Below are 15,744 nucleotides of genomic sequence, written 5' to 3'. Positions count from 1 at the left end.
GAAACTCACTCTGTCTAAAAAAGTTCATTTGGATTTGGTGCATGGTGTCCTGTCCGGGGAATATCACGCTGAAGTCCCTTCACATTCAAGCTGTAATATCTGTGAAACCATTCACCTGATTGGGCCAAAGAATATTGAGGGCTTCGAATCTGAGAAGCTGTAAATAAAACATCAGTCGCTTTGCTGCAAACCTGTGGTTTCTACAGGCCTCCAAATCTGCTGTCTGTGGTCGGACATCCAAATATTTTACAGAATTCAAGCATCCATCATCCACTCCAGAGTGTCCATATTCATCGAAACACGGTACCAGATATTTACCCTAAAACATTTCAAGGACCTAGTTCAGGTAGTTTTGTGGATAATGGAATTTTAAAATGCCCCCTCAAACCCCTGAAATGTCCTTAAAGCAAAAAAATGAAAAGTTTTACTAAATATTTCTACAGAAACACGTCTTATAAAAGATCCACATCTCTACGTATCCAGCAGCTCTGCAGCTTTGGAGACAAACAGCTGTCAGAACTGTTAGATTTATTTTCTTGTCATTAAACTGCATCGTGTAACTGAATTTAGAATATCTGTTGTTGACAGTTTACAGTCCGATTGTGCTTGTCTGTGATTATAACTTAAATGAAGATCAGACCACATTTAAAATTACGGTAATTTTAAAGGGTTTGCAAACGTTTTCTGGCGACTGAATAATGGTGGTCCCTGTAGCCCCCTGGCACTTTAATCAGGGACCCCCTGGGAGTTTGGGGCCCCTCAGGGCTTTAATCGGGCCTGCTATACAGAGAGAGCTGTTTTTGTTGTCGTTGAACATCTCTGTGTGTCAAACCGTCTCTGGACACGACTCGAGGAACCTCGCGGCCTGCTGGGTGTTCCAGCATATTTGGGACTGATGAAGTGAACTTTACTGAAAACAGGATCTTCACAGCAGCACGCTGAATAGTTTTTATTGAAACTCCAGGCTTTGACACTGTCTCTTTATTTAAATGAGCTCTGCAGACAAAGACCGCCTGAACAAAAGGATGTGAATTTAAATGAACTTTATTGAAAGACTCGGGGTGAACAGTGTTAATGAACAGTCAGGCTTCAACAGGAAGCCTTTATTTAAACAAAGTCTGTGAACAAAGGGGAACAAAATGACAGGACGAAAAAATGAGCTCTTTGGAAAAGCTTTATTGACAGCACGCGGTGTTTACAGTCTTATCGCTGTGTAAAGTTACTGGGGCGAGGCAGCGGAAATGTTAGAACTATAAGCTATATTTAAAGCAGCGATAACAAACCATGAAATGATTTTACTCTAAACGTCAAGGCGTCCAACAACGACTCGATTGTCTCAGCTCTGTGATTAGTCTTTGAGTTTGAAGGTTGGAGCTGATTCGCCACGAGTCTGTTATCACAGTGACTGTTTGAAAGACCTCGCTGACCCTGGATCAGCCTGTAATGATGCACTCGGTTGCTACATTGTATATTTAGAGGGACAGAGCGAGCTTCATGAGACGGTGACTAACAGGATAGTTTGTCCCAATGAGACACTGCTTCACTCTGATACTGTCAGGATACACACCGTGTGTTTGTGTTACTTTGTGTGTGTGTGTGTGTGTGTGCTTACTGTGACTGTATCCTGCTGTGTTTAATGAAGGAGGAAGTTCCTGTTCTGTGGTACAATGAGCTGTTTTTACTGTCTCTGTGTTTCCATTTCCTCCCCTTGTGCTGCTCTTCCTTCCTTTCCCCCTCTATTCTTGGCTCTTTCTGTCCATCTGTCTGTATCATTCTGTCTGTCTGAGGCAATATTTTATCAAAACAGCACAAAATCATACATTCAAGGAAATGTCACATGTGCGGATTATAGTATCCTCCATTTTTTTTTAAGACTATTTGATTTTGATATTCAGAAAAAAAAAACATCCAAAAATTGTCTTGTAATAAAAACAAACTGATCTCAGTGGTTGGATTGACTCATCCATCCACTGGAGGTATTGATTCATTGATCTGTTTCTATGTGGTTCTTGTTATTTAACAGCTGCTGATTCCCAGTTTGACTCTCTAGTCAACCTTGGATTGTTCTGTTTGCCATGTTACAGAAGCGTTTTCAGGACTTGTGCTGCTATTTATTTTAACATCACGTAGTTTGAGCCTCTGAGTGTCTCAGAAGTTTTTTCTCTGACTATATTTGTCTCACTTTTTAGCTGAGATGCAGTTTTGCTGTCTTCTGTGATGGATGAAAGTCTCCTGTACTTTAAAGTGTGTTAGGGGAACTTTGGGCCCTCATGCTCTACCTTGGGTAGATGGGCTGTTGCATTGAATGCCAGTTTTTTTTAATCCATCCATCCTTCCTTCCTTCCTTCCTACCTGGGATTGGGTCGTGGGGGCAGCAGCTCAAACCCAGACTTCCCTTTCCTCCACCTCCTCCTCGGGAGAACATCGAGGTGTTCCCAGGCCAGCCAAGAGATGTAATCTCTCCAGCGTGTCCTGGGTCTCCAGGTATTCAGTCAGGGATTGGTCCGCCAGATCCTCCTTACTTGACTGCCTTCTGACACACACTATCGACCCTCTTTACCAGGACAGCCCTACCAGGCTGTCCTGGTAAATATTACACTTAATGTGTGCTGTTCCTCTAAATGTTGGGCTCAAAATTATATTTTAAATATTGGATTTTTATACGTTACACCCGTACTTTACATGCCGTTGTACTCTTCATTTAAATGTTGGACTGTTCCTTTTAATGGCCTCTGTCAGTGTTCAGATTACAGACTGAAATAATGTGGTGTCACTGCCTCACACTGAAGATTATACAGTCTGTATGTGTGTGTGTGTGTGTGTGTGTGTGTGTGTGTGTGTGTGTATAATTGGTATCTTGGAGTGCAGCTGTCTTCATTCACCAGCATCTGTTACACCCCCAACTTAGAAACACACACACACACACACACACACACACACACACACACACACACACACACACACACACACCAGGACATTAAATCATTCCTTCAGTTTGAGTGCACACATTCAGAGCTGCAGACGACATAAGCAGCACGTGAATGTAACAAAGGCAGTAATGAATAAGTGAGAGTAGTGGTGCACGTGTGGCGGCATCGCAGGTGTGTTTCATGTTTGGAGTTTAGATTGTTGCCGTACGTATTTACAACCACATTTGCTTTAGGCTGCTGTGTAACATGTAAACAAAGAGCAGAATGACGCTGTAGTGGAAGGTGAAGGTGTGAGAGTGCAGGTATGGATCACATGACAACACACGGCGTAAACACAGCTTGAAACTGACCTTTCATGAGTTTCCAACCTGAAACAGAGACTTCTGTGCAAAAAACCTGCATCAAAAAGATGTTGCATACAAGGCTGACTCTATGTGTGTGTGCGCGCATGTGTGTGTGTGTTCCATATATGCAGATTATAGCTCTATAATGTCTCAGTTTGCAGAGTTACAACCATCAGATTAACTCCACAGATTAGTGTTTGAAGGCAGGCTGCCTAATCTACTGACTGCGTGTGTGTGTGTTTCAGGGGCAGGTTTAATGGGGATTTAAAGGACTGGTGGCCTATTTGGAGGCTTCGGTTTAATTTTTTTTGTGCACCAAAAATAAAAATTGAATGCCGAGTTTGGTTCAGTTTCGCAGATCAGATAGAAGCAGCAGAAAGTAGAGGAGCACTCGCTTCCACAGCAGGTGCCCTATTTCACAGTTTTAGTGAAAGAAATGTAGCTCTGCACACAGATTTTATGGATTATGTCTTCAGCCATGTGCTACATCTCCAAATTTTCATGAAATTCTGCCTCGTTTTGTGTAATCCTGCAAAACAAAACAAATTTGAACCTGTAAGAAGAACAACAAGATATCAAACTCTGAAACAAGCTTTTATTTAAAGTAATATTTTAGCAATAATTTAGATTCCTGAATGGATAGTTACATTTCTAGAAGAATATTCTTGCTTACTTTCCCCTCTATATGTAGCACGAGTGTTCGTAAATATGAATTTGTGAGTAAACTAATGCAGTGGCAGCACCACTGCATTAGTTTGGTTTGGTGGTTTGAACTCTTGCCTCACAGGAAGTGGGTCCAAATCTTTCGTCCTCCACTGAAAACACCAACTTACTGCTGCCGTTCGTGGTCGAGGACACGTGCACAAGGTTAAATAAAGAAAAAGAGAAAAAGAATTTTAATTTGAAGTCGCACAGCTTCTGAGTTGTTTGATGCAAACGTATTTATCCCTGCCACGCACACACACATGCACAGTGTTGTGATCTCAATCAGCAGTGGCACAGAATCTCCTCCTCTCATCTGGAGCCCTGCGCAGGCAGTCAGCCTGATAACTATCGAGGAGCGAGAAGAGCAAAGGAGGAGGAGTTGTTTTAATTAAAATGAATTAATTCATCATTGATGTGAACATTTAACAAAAAACTCATGCAGACAACGCACAAAGTGGTGCACAAACATTCACCAGAGTGCGGGAAATGAAGCAGAGGATGCTTACAATTTTACATGATGGGCAAGAGTAGGCATATCGAGCCAAACACACACAATCGTGTTTTCATGTCTTTGTGGGGACATCTAATTGACATAATGCTTTCCCTAACCCTTGCCATCAAAAATTAATGCTTAACCATAACGTAACTGTAACCTTGACCCTAAAACCACATTTTGAGCCTCAAAAGCACCTTCAAACTTGCAAGGGGCGGGGTTTTGTCCCCATAAGGGTTGTTGGTCCCCACATAAATATGTAAACATGTACAGACACACACACAGAGCACTTTCAAGCACGGAAATGTTTCTCGCTTTAAGCTCTCATATCAGTGCATCAAGTTTCCCTCTCTTTAATTGATTAATATTTTTTAGCTGCACCAGAGTCTTCTGCAGGAGGTCCGGGTGGATGGAGGATAAACAGGAGGAGGTCAAGTGGAGCTGCGTACGCTCAAAGGCAGAAGTGTTCATTGTTTTTGTGACGTTTGTTAAATAGTGCATGCACGCCATCCACTTTCATAGATCTTTGGTGTCAAGTCTTTGGTGAATTAGTCACTGGCGGAAATGAAAACAGAAAGGAAACAGCTAAATTTGACCTAATGTGAAACCGAGACTCACTGAAGAAGTTTACAGATCCAAAAATGTAGTGACAAGTAAAAGTGATGAAAATGCAGTTACACGCATGTGTAGCTAGAAGAAGTGTTCAAGCATGGTCTGATATGTGTGTGTAAGGTTCAATGTTTGCATGCTGATTAACCACACATCAGTAATAAGCGGTTAGACATTGTGGTCACGGTTGAATTGCATTTTCCTCAAAATGTGCTCACAGCTGCTTCTCAGCTCTACAGAGGCACCTTTGTCACAGAATACCAGCGTGCAGCCTGTTGTTCCCACATTAAAGCACATCTGAGCTGTTAGTTATGAAAATATTTGCAGATGAGTCTCCGTTAGCTGATGATGCAACGCTCAGAAACACTGTCAGTCAGTCAGGGTCGGGGCTCCCGCGGCGCCCCTTCCTAACATTCTCTGGGTCTGGCTCCTCATTTCCCTGCAGAGTTACACGACTTACAACATCTCAACCACCCCCTCTTGTTAATGAGATGAGCTCCACATCTGCAAGTTTAATCCAAACCTGAGAAACCTTCAGCACGGAGTCTTATAAACTGTTGAACCGGTTTGTCCAGTTTATTTAGAGAAGTGTGTGAGCAGGAGGACTCTGACCCAAACTGCCTGATGAAAGATCCGACAGTTTACAGACACGCTGCTGCTTTATCTCAGATCTGCTGTCTGCTACAGAGGGCTGCACATGAAACGCGCGAGGCTTCGAGACGAGATACAAGAAACGCAGGAGGATTCGAAAACAGAGACGCAGGGAGATAAAAGATAAGAAGATAAAACGAAGAGATTAAACACTAGAATAAAAATCACAGAACAGTGGAAGATCTAAATAAACCAAAGGCACCGACGCAGAATGAAAGTCTGGTTCTGGTGAAGAGCCAGGGTCGGTCCTCTCATCCAGGATGAAGTTTCTCATCAGCTGCTCTCTTCTCCTCCGCTTGCTTGAAAGTTTAGAGGTGTGAACGAGGATGCTTGTCAGTTTCTGAAAGGCAGAGATTTTGTAGAAATGTGTGATTTTCACAGTAATGAGCCCTTGTGGTTTTCTCAGAGGTGATAGTGGTCAGAGCGAGGTGACAATTTTCAAGCATCACAAGTTGAAAATGTGACAGCTGCATTGTCAGGGTTTTTCTGAGTATTGCTCAGCCACTGCCTTCATATTAGACATAAAAGAAGAAGTCTGGGAGTCGTAATGAAGCATATCTGCTGACCTCATGGAGACGGGTATCGCGTTTCATTATAATTATAGAATATATATATAGAGAGAAATGTGTCCTTATGCTTTAATTCAGCTACACCTGATCAGCAGGAAACATAAATGCATACAGGAGAACAACCACAGGGAAGACGAGAGAAGTAAAATGTAAGACACGGGAGGTAAAGTGGAAATTCAAAATCCACTTTTTAAAAATCCAGGCAGCCATCATGGACATAGAGGCAGCCAGAGCACAATAGGGATGGTAGGAACTGCTGACCACTGTTCTTCAAATGTTACACACACACACACACACACACACACACACACACACACACACGTATCTATATCTAAGGACAATGATTGGCTGATTGGACTGAAGTGCAAAGTGAGCAGGAACAAACAAATCTGGTGCAATGACATACTTTACCTGGATGGGTCGTTTCGGCCCTGAGTAGTGCTTGCAGATGTAACTTTCTGCATTAGCAGGAAATAGACAACAACCCTTTGATCAGATGAGGATTTTAGCAGCAACATTTGTAAAGTCAACCCGAAGCTATAAAAATGCATCTATACCCACCGATTTAGCAGGTCTCCTACTGTGATGATGTGCTGTTCAATAATGATCAATATCACGGTGGAGCTTCAGCTGGACGGGCTGTTTCTGCCTGCTCGGCAGCTTCTTACAACCGACGCTATTTTTCTTTATCAATTAGTGCACCCTGGAGTTCATGTGGAGCCCATCTGTATACTCCAGGGCCATGAAGCAGTGAGGGAGGAGGATAGATGGGTTTATTTTGACACACCGTCATCTGTTCAAAGAAAGACTTCACCTTATCGGCTCCTCGGAAAAACTCCTGACAGATAAGAGTCCGCTTTAAGTTCATCAAGTTTTTATTCAGTGGATTTCCAGCATCAACAGATCAGCCTCTGTTAGTGAGTAACAAGGTGTCTTCGTCTGGATCACCTGTGGTGGTGAGGAGCACCGCAAGGATCTTTACTAGGTCCAGTTTCCTTCCTTGTATGAATTCTTTGGTTCCTATTTGTAGAAAGCCTCAGATCTTTCTGTTTTCATGGAGATGACACCCAGCTATACTTTAAGTTTTTTAAAATTAGTTTCCCTTTCACCACATTGTTGTTACTCTAACCATGATGAAACAGGTCTGCTAACCTCAACAGAGTGTTTATTTCTACCCAGAATGGATCTGTTCTCTAAACTGCAGCAGGTTATTTTTTTAGCCCCAAACCATCCATTTACCACAGCACTGTCACATAAGGAAGAGTTAATTACTGGTTTTAACGGTTTACCTCTTGCTGGTTTGCTGCAGCGGATCCCCTGAGAGTAATAAAACACCAATGTGGTGCATCAGGTTGGAGGACGTGTCAGTGGTTAATGAATAACATAATGCTTTCCTCTGGTTTCTGTGGCATTTTCAGATTGTTGTTTGGAGCTCAGCATGTGTGACGGTCGAGCTTCTTCTTTCTTTTGTGAAAATAAAACCCTTTACCGGAGTTAGCGGGCGAATCTGAGGCTACCACAGCAACAACCTGGGAAACCCTCCATTATTAAACATTACTGAACAGGTTGTTGTGTAGCTCCCCACCATATAACCCAGTATATACCAGTCTCCATGTGTGTTCTGGCTCGTTTGACTTTGGGGCTGTATAAAACTGTTTAAGTGGCAGGGAAAACCCTGGATTTTGACTTCCGTAAACTTCCTGCTGCTGAACACTGGGCTGAATGTGAACACTGGGCCGAGTGACGAAAGAGCTGATATTTTACTCTGACGGATGAATGCATGCATGAGTGAATAGCCTCTGTGTTTGTCGGAGACCTTCTGACCTCACTACGGGATCACTTCCTCTGACGCTGGTGCTGTTTGATATCGCTACCAGGCCGACTGTAAACCAGTCACATGTGCAGAGTAAGATGCCGACCTCGTGTAGAACCTGAAACGCCATCAGTCGGCATCTTCTGCTCTTTTAGCCTCTTTCAGCTCCTGTTTTTGGTTCTGTGTTTACTATTAGAACCCAGAGACATGATCTGAAAACCTCTTTAGCCTGCCTGAACTGCAAAATCCACATTCACAACAAATACGTAATGTTGCCTTTCAGAGAGATATTTCAGCTTTAATTGCACCACTTTTAATTAAACAGACTATAAACTGTGTTTATTATCCCACTGTATTTAATGACAGTGTGAAAACAGATTTAATTGTTATAGTAGCAAAGCTGCAGACAATTATGAGCTGATTCTGCAGCTCTGCTCTTTACAGCGAGTCATCCCTTTGTTCAGCTGTCCAGCTACAACTGTACAGCTCTGCCTCACTCTTGGCGGTGTTTTATGGAGAAACGTCTATAAAAAGCCACATGCAGCAAACAACTGACAGACAGAGACGAGCTGCTGAATATAATGGAGACTTTAGTATTCTGCAAAAAACAAAACAGAAATGTAAGTTTCCTTGAAGTATAAAAATTAGCATAAAAGAGCATTAAGTATGAAAGTGTGTGCACGAAAAAGAAAAATTGCAATCCAAACAAACAGCCAACAAAAAGGCTCGGTATGGAGCCTCGTATGAACAATAAACTGTGTGAAATAAAAGTTAATGATCCTCCAGGCTGGATTATTTGTCTTTAAAGTCGCCTCCGTTCAGGAGTTTATATCACAAAACAAAGAAAATTCCTCACATTGTCGACAGTAATCCTTAAAGCGTGACTTTACAAGCTGCTGAGTCTTAAAATAGAACAAATCTACAACATCTGTCTCTGACTTCAGCTCAGCTTAAGGACGAACATCTTCAAAGAAAAACGCGAAAACATGAATAAGACATGAACTCTCCAAAAAATTAACTTCATGTACGCTTCCTGTTGTTAAAATCTGAAACAAACGGACTCTTAAGATCAGATTTTATTGCTGTAAGAGGGAGTGAAGGCTGGATTTATCAGCAGCGAGGACACTGATCCTCAAAAAGAGACAATGACAACACAAACACACGGAAGGGTCGTAATCCCTGGTTTTTGTCTTCAAGGTCACCGAATGCCTCAGCTGGCTCTGCGCTGTCGGTCGTCCTTCATTCTTTTTAAAACGCCTGACAGCGACAGACCGAAGCTGCTTTAGTGCTTCAGCGTTTGTGACCTGATGACTGTGTTTGATTAACAGGGGGCGGAGCCGCAGGCTGTGTTCATTAAAGGACAGGTTCAGTTTTTAAAGTCAGTCTTAAATTGACTGCGAAGGGTTGGAGGTGGGAGGTTTTTCCTCGGCCTGTTCACACACATGTAGATATTAACCTCAGCTGAAGATGCCAAAATACTTATGACACTCACACTTATGATTCACTTAGAGGGCAAGTATTGGTGAGCAGCTGTCAGAGAATCTCCCTTTTCCCAGTTTGGATTAAACTGGTGAAGCATCCAGTCTCAAAGAGAAGTTCTCAGTGCACTTTAGCCCAAGTCCTCTTTAAATGTGCTGATGTCAGATCTCGGGTGTGTGCAGGTTAATAAGCGAGAAGCGGCTGTATTGACGAGGACAGATGAGCAGGAGCAGCTCGGTCTATAGATCATCAATCAATAGCTGCGGTGATTGATTAGCTGTACACTCCACGTAGCTCATTAACTCATTATAGGCTCCGGCAGGCAAACAGGAAGTGATTCATTGCTTGACCTCACAGTTGGCCTTGAAGGCAGATGGCTGATGAAGAGCCAATAAAGGAGTAATCCACCCAAAACACGAGACTGTGGGCACACTGCCAGGAGATGCAGGAGACACTTTGACAGGGTGAACACGCCTGTTTCCATGGTTTCCTAGCTCGAATGATGACAGAAACCTTTAGGGACTTTAGACCCTCAGGGGCCCGCAGCCGCTGTCTGCTTTGCCCCGATGACAGCTCTGACATCTCAGACTGCGGACGGGGAAATGTCTGTGATTACACATGAAAATAATGCCGAAACCATTGATTTATCAGGGAGCCGATCAATAATTCATCTGCGGTGCTGACAATTGTTATTGATTAACACCTGAACCCCGGGGGTCAGATAAACCTGCTGGATGTGAGAGTTTGTCAACATGTTGACCAAGAGAAAAAAAGTCTTCTGCCTCAAGTTGAATGAAACTTCATTTCACTAACAGAGACAGATACTCATAGACTGTATATGAAAGATGGATGCAGCCACTGTGACGTCACCAACTGCTTTCTGAAAGCCTCAAATCCTTTTTTTATGAAAGAAAGCTGCCTGCTTGTTTATCCCTCTCTCTGACCCTAGTATGACCATAGTTTTCAAAAATGAACTTTGTGTTTTATCTAGTATTATGTGACACTTGCGCCCATAAAGTCAATTTTACTGAGGCCAAAGAGCGCGGGAGCCCAGGAGCAGTTTCCCTTCTATACAACTGGAAGTCTTCTTTCAACCAGAGGAGTCGCCCCCTGCTGGTCATAAAATAATACAAGTTTAAGGAACTGAGTTCAATTTTCAGACTGTTTAACACCTGTTTATATGTTTCTTCTAGTGCGATCGTTCCATCCGTCGGGCTGCACGGTGTCAACGCGTCAGGGCAGTTAGCTTGTTAACGCGTTAGTGCCGTCCAATCCCACTCATGGGGCGATCCACGCTAACTTGATAACTGAGATTTGGGGCGTTAATGCAGTAATGGCATTAACGTCATTTTAAAGAGATTAACGCTGACAGCACTAGTTTCTACTGTTTTATCACCTGTTTTACTCCACACAGGGCCAAAACTTTAAAAAATTAGCATCATGTTGTATTCAATAAGACTTTAAAGTAAAGGCTGAGTCCATAAACTCAGCATTGTGTTTGCAGAGCTTATAAATCAGGTGAGTCATTTTCCCATAGACTTCCATACAAACTGATCTGATTTGAAGCCAGAGAGGTCACCCCCGGCCGTTAGAAGAAAAGTTGGGATTAATGCACTTCACATCTGTGCTGATGTACATCTTTGTGTTCCTCCAGAACGTCCTCCTGATGAAGAAGGTTCCTCTTCCTCACAGCTCAGTTTCTACATCACAGCAGCAGGTTGCCTCAACAGGTTGGTGCGGCTCTAATCTCTGTCTTCTGATAAGTCCGGATGTCCTCACCGGTGACCTCACAGGCAGCTGCCACATGGCTCCTGATGATGTCATCATTCTTGAACATCACTGAGACTAAACGCTTGCCCCGTAGAGTTGCCTTTGTGTGATATTCTGCTGCTTATTGTGTCTGTATTGCATTTCACACCTGAAGCCTTGAACCTTTCTCAACTGATGGAGCTGCACGTGAGAACGAGTTGGACGTTAAACAGTCTCTAACCTGCCAGCTCCCTGCTACAAAGTCCATGTGATGCTTGATTGTGCCCATGTGAGAGTACCGCAGCTAATTGTTCAGTTAATTCACAGCGAGTGAGTGGGCGTCGTGTGTGCTGCCTCTGCGCCCTCGCCTAAACCAAACGGATTAGAAACGAGAACGAGTCGGAAGCGGACTATTTCCTGCTGCGCGCTGCACATTAGAAACGACAACTGTGGAATAAGTCCTGACCTGATTGTTCCGACGCCGAAGTTCACGTGTGAAAACGGCTTATTACAGTCGCTGGGAGTTCAGTGATAGATGGAGGATGCAGTGATCTAATTAGTTGGTACAGAGAATCTGCAGATTCAGGATCAGTGACCCAAAGATCATCAGAGAGAGTTACTGCAACAGAAGAGCCATTGTTACCAGGGCGCCTCTCTCTCTGTGTTCCTGTGTCTCTCTCCCTCTCGTAGGGTAGTCAATCGCGTGATTAATCAAACTTTTGCGTGATCAGGTTTCAGCTGCCTTGCTGTTGAAATGAGTTTCTGCAGATTACAGACAGGAAAATTCAGACAGATGACTTTAATAAAAGAAACATTTCTACGGCCATAAATTCACCCAAAATTAAATTCCACATTCAGCTGTGTCATAAGAACATATTTTTCATTTCCGTCTCCTGTCTCTCATACAGCTATATCTGTATCCATATCTATAAACACAGATGTATTTCCCGTCATGTGTTAGTTTGCGTTAACCTAATTTATTTCACTGATTGTTAAACGAAACGACCCCGAAGATAAATAAAGCTGAATTAGATTTTTTGATTTTTATCTGGGACACGTCGCCTCGCTGCATCGCACACACACATTTCCCCCCAATTACTGCGTGTCACCTTTCACCTCCTCCTCCCCTCCCCCCTCATTCATTACTCCGCCTGGTTGGTTCGTCTCTGTACAAGCTGCTTTTCACGCTCTCTAAACCTGCCCCCTTCTCTCACCCCCACCTCCCCCTTCATCACGTACCTCTCCCCTCCTCCCGCTCCTCCTCGACCCATCCTCCGCCCCCTTTAAAGCCTCTTCACTCGTCCTTCATCTTTTGTTTCTACTGCAAAGCCTTACCTGGGAAAAAACACACGCACCCCGAAATATCATATCTTATCTCATGCCGAAGTCTCGAGGAGGGCTGCGCTGTGAAGTTTGACATAGCCAGCCTTCTTTTGTGTTGGCTGCCTATACAAAACCTAAAACTCCAATCAGAGATAATGGGTATCACATCAGCGGTTATCAACTTTCTTTGTTACCCCAGGCTTTCTTCCTCAGGCTCACATAAAAGAGGGCTTTTGATGCATCAATTGACTCTTTGCACAGCAAATATCTACACTGGTGCAGAGAAAAGACGAGATAGCAGGATGCTGGCAGAAAATAGTTACCTCTGTAACTTCATATATGAATATATTTTTTCTATTATTCATTGGATTCAGTGATGCCGATCATGTCTAACGAGAAACTGCATGAAGGCCCTTTGAGTGCCTGCAGACTGATTCCCAGCAGTTAACAAAGCTCTAAAATTGTAGAAATATTTTCTAAAACTAGAAATATTTAAACATGCTCACAAGAAGTGCATTTAGCTGCTTTTAGCTGTAATAACAGCTGCAAATCAACACTAAACATGACATATATTTATGCTCTTTTTATTTTTTCCCCCCATTCTGACCTGCATGCATGCAAACTCCTGAGGGAATCCTGAGGGAAAAACAGGCTGCAGCCTCCTCGTGACTATGAAAAATCAGTGGTGACTGCACTGACGTTTTCGCAATTAGTTGTGGCGACCGCCTGGTTTATAAACAGGAGTGTGCAACATGCCCAAGACCTGGGCGAGCACTTGCACTAACACGTTGATTCTGCAGATTGGTTGGTGGGAGGCAACCTGACTCCAAACAATCAGACAGATTGATGAAAACTTGCAAATAAATGCAGACAGATTGCGAACATATTTGCAATCTATCTAGGCAAGGAAATCCCAAAAAGTTGATTCTGTTCATCTGGATGAACCGTTTTCAGTGGCAGCAACATACCTACGGGCCAGTGGACACTTTCAATGATGAAGATGTGCACTTTCTGGATGGGCGCGGAGTCAAGGAGGCCATTTACGTGAAAAGGGAAAGACCATCTCTGAATCAAGGAGGGAGCCTAAGAGGACCTCTTTCACCATCTTACAATGCTGTGATTGCAGCCATTCCCCAACACACTGTGAATGGTACTCATGGCCATTGATCAATGGTCATGGCAATTTGCATATTAGTGATCAAAAACCTGACCTCACAGTCCATTGTTCCCTCAGTGGTGCTAGTTTCAGTTATTGTGAAAATGTACTGTTTAAAAGATTGGGGAAACCTGCAGTCAGCTGAGACTGAAGACGTCACTTGGACGAGTGACGAAACGTTTCTCTGTCCAGATGAACAGAATCAACTTTTTGGGATTTCCTTGCCTGGATGATTGAGCATCTACATGGAACCACAGTAGGCCAGGTGTAAAGATCCCTTTATGAAATATTGAAAACTCTGACTTTAGTCTCACTGTACTTCAAGAATCTATTCACTTTTCTTCATGTCTACATCAGATGTTTTAGGATGCACGAGCAAGCAGCAGAAAGTAGCAAAGTTTTGAATTTCAAGTTAGCAAGTTTGTTTTGTTCCCATGGGTGTTATCTCCACTGTGATTGGCTCAATTTATTTTTTATTTGTCCAGTTTATTAGCAAGATTGCTCAAGAAGTTGTGTGTGGGTGGATGGTATCCAGAGCTCGGCCCAACATCATGAACTTTTAGAGTTGTTTCAGACCGGGATCCAGAAGCAGGAATCTTGAAGGAAAAATTTAATATTTTTTTATCCCTCCTTTCATCCTTTGAGATGAAATATCTACTACTAACCCAAATATGATTCTGAATCGAGGGTGTAGAGAAACTTTCCAGCCTTGGTGGAGGTATGTGGTCTGTTGTTGTTTGTTGAACAGCTGCTGAAACTAATGGAAAAGCTGAGAACATGAGTGTGTGGCTCAGTGAGGACACAGTCCTGCAGTGGATTATTTAGAAAAAGAGAGCAGGCTATAATTGGTCGCATGTTTTATTTCCTTTGTGTGACTGGCAGTAAATTGTCGAGTGGACGGATTTTAAATGGCCTTTAAATAACGAGTGTTTGTTTGAGACGTTAATGCAGAAATATAAAATCACATCATGGACGCTGCTGCACCAGCTGGCCACACACACGGCCGTTCTCCTATCTTTGCGAGGACCCTCAGGCACACACTGCACTCCTGGGACACTCGGGCCCGGATTATACTGGGTTGCGGATGCACACACGGACAGCTGCAGGCACAACGGACGGGTGGTTGCTCTTATTATATGCACTTTCTGGTCTGCTTGGAGAACGCGTTACTTATATGCAGAGTTGGGTGGCGGCAATGCAGACAAGTCTACACAACAACAGCGACAATGTGAAGTTTGCAGACAACCGCACAAAAGCCCGATGACTTAATTTAGCCCACGAGTGCGGAAAGTGTGACGCTTTTGTAACCCTGAGCGTAAACCTGCTTCTGCTCCACGGATCTGAACCCTGAGCGGCCCTTTGAGGCCCGTCCCAGAGTGAGGCCTGAACAAAATGTCCCCACAAAGATAGATAGTAGCTAATCCTGGGGTACGGCTGTGTGTGTTTCTCTTTGTGTGTTTGATTGATGTGATCGGTGTGTGTGTGTTCAGTAGTGCGTGTGACCCTAAGTATGCGTGTGTGATTAATATTACATGAGGGCTCCTGATGAGAGGTGGACAAACACTCCCAGCTGAGCTCTAACACACACACACACACACACATGAATGAATGCATGAGTATATCGTCTCACACACACACACACACACTGAGTAACTTGAGGTCACACACATGTTTTACCAGCAGAGTGTGTGTCACAGATAAGATGACGGCGATAACAGACACACACACACTCGCGCACGCACCAAGTCTTCACGCTGTCTTCACATCACATTAAACAGTCGGTGGTTACCATGACGACCTTGGGATTCTCACCTGCTGTGACCTGTCAGCTGTGAACCAATCAGGCGACAGAAAACAGAAACTTTCACTCACCTTAGCAGAGACGTTTAGTGTCGAGCCCGAGCCAATCTGATAACGTGAGTC

General features: G+C 43.4%; 1 protein-coding gene across 1 annotated transcript in view; it reads left to right on the top strand.

Moving 5' to 3' along the window:
- Positions 1 to 15,744, top strand: part of plxnb3 (plexin B3) — a 100,162-nt gene that overhangs the window by 19,316 nt on the left and 65,102 nt on the right. Inside the window, exon 2 of the mRNA XM_085258981.1 lies at positions 11,248 to 11,323. The gene's annotated coding sequence lies outside the window, so the exon portion shown is untranslated. The remainder of the gene's footprint in view (positions 1 to 11,247; positions 11,324 to 15,744) is intronic.

This window comes from Mchenga conophoros, linkage group LG20 (genome assembly GCF_057382185.1).
Source record: "Mchenga conophoros isolate Kocher_MC1m ecotype Shallow Benthic linkage group LG20, M_conophoros_male_GT1.1, whole genome shotgun sequence".
Taxonomy (NCBI): domain Eukaryota; kingdom Metazoa; phylum Chordata; class Actinopteri; order Cichliformes; family Cichlidae; genus Mchenga; species Mchenga conophoros.
The sequence above is the reverse complement of the archived record's forward strand: the minus strand, read 5'-3'. Positions and strand labels throughout refer to the sequence as shown.